Genomic DNA, 2,043 nt, shown 5'->3' on the forward strand with positions numbered 1-2,043 from the left:
CAGGCACACACTTGGCTATAATAGCGTGTAATAGAAGCCGATTGGAGAATCAGTGGTACTGAGAGCTATGCTTCCGTTCAAAAGTTGTGAGGGGTTCGTGGGGGGCTCGGGTATTTAGAAACATCTTTCAAAAATAGTGGCACTGGTAACTGTTGAGATATCTGTGAATAATTGACATAAACATCGAAAAGGGAGAGGATCATAAAACATCAACGCCATGCTTCCTGCATGTACGCAATGATCAACTCATGTTGCAGAGTGCATTTTAAATGATTCATGACAAACTTTCACACGGGGCTGAAAAATGGCAGAGAGGGGAAAAGGGACAATATCAAACATTTTATTTACACAAATGTGTTTTCCAAACCAAGAGACAAAACGGAAAACTGCTCAAAATGCTTTTAGTTCTGCTTGTATAGCAGAGATGACAACACAACAACTTGTGCAAAGAGCCTTCAATTGCTCCAAACACTCAACCTTACAAAAATAGCTTTGCCGTGCACCATTGTATGAGGATTTGGGTTTGTTTCAGTGACAGGAGAGGGAAGAGGGGTTCTGCCTGCACTCTGACTTTACGAGGCCACACCAGCTGAAGCTGAATGCCCGAAAACTTCCAACGACTTCAGGGAGGCCACTAACTGGTGTCCAAAGCAGGATCATAACAAGCTCTGGTGAAGCTGGAGGCAACTGCACTCCTCTTGGTTGCGCAACTCAATAAGCTTCTTCACTCCAAAACCAAATTTGGGAAAAAAGATAAAAAAGGCTTGTTCAGCTCAACATTTTTTTTATTAAAATTCATAACAAGAGAAGCCTTTTGGATTAAAAGTGGAACATCTTCAATGTTTCAAAACAAAGCATCACCAAAAGCAAACACATTAAATTAAAATAAAATACCCCCCCACCCCCAAAAAAATAACTCAGGCCAGAAGGCTTCTTGCAGTTCAACTTTCTGTTTTAAGTTTAGTTGAATTTTTTTCAATCAAAATTCAGAACCAAAATACTTTTACGTTAAAAAAAAAAAAATTAAAAAAAAAGTCATTTAAAAAAACAAAACAAGAGAAAAAAAACAAAACAAGGGATGTCCGATACCACTCTTGAGTATCGATACGTTTAGTGCTTTTGATCCATACAATTTCCTTGAACACAATGACAACGATTGTGAAGAGACCGTTCTTTGACGATTCGCCGATGCATACCCGTCAACTTGTACATTTTCCCCGTATTTTATACGTTTCTTTTATCATTTCAAATCATGTACGGCGTATTACAACTTTTATACGGAAAAAAATAAATAAATTGTGAACCGATCTCACAAAGACCATTTTGGCTCAAATCCATATCGTCTCACCTGCTGGCAGCCAACGACAACGCCGTCGTCGATCGCTACTATTGTCACAGCAAACCAGCAAAAGTAATTCTCAATCGTATTTTTTTTTCATCGCTGCGTAGGGTCGGATTGATAAAGCATGATGTGCGCATGCGAGGTAAGCCGTTGTACGGGTTTTTGTTGCTTTGTAAGGGGAATCGTAATCATTTATAAGGGCAGCTATTAGCCGAGGTTGACAGGTATGCCGATGGGTCAATAACTGCGCGGTATACAATAGTGCAAACTACTGCCAAGGACTTGATGTCAGATTTTTTTTTTTTTTTTGCCTTTAGTATTGGTGGCTGGTATCAGCACCATCCACCCATGCCCGATACCTCAAAATAAGGCCGAGATCGGCCCAAGCCCCAAACACTGGCATTGGTACTCGCTCATCCCTACAAAATACGCAGAGAAAACAAAACAAACAAACAAAAAAAAACAGAACTCAAACCAACTCCCACTTTCAAGAAAACAAAATTGGCTTTTTCAGTTCTCATTTTTATCCATCTGAATTTAGAACCATGGGTTGGTACTCGCTCATCCCTACAAAATACGCAGAGAAAACAAAACAAACAAACAAAAAAAAACAGAACTCAAACCAACTCCCACTTTCAAGAAAACAAAATTGGCTTTTTCAGTTCTCATTTTTATCCATCTGAATTTAGAACCATGGGGGG

This window comes from Hippocampus comes, unplaced genomic scaffold, assembly GCF_001891065.2.
Source record: "Hippocampus comes isolate QL1 unplaced genomic scaffold, H_comes_QL1_v1.1 scaffold71, whole genome shotgun sequence".
Classification (NCBI taxonomy): domain Eukaryota; kingdom Metazoa; phylum Chordata; class Actinopteri; order Syngnathiformes; family Syngnathidae; genus Hippocampus; species Hippocampus comes.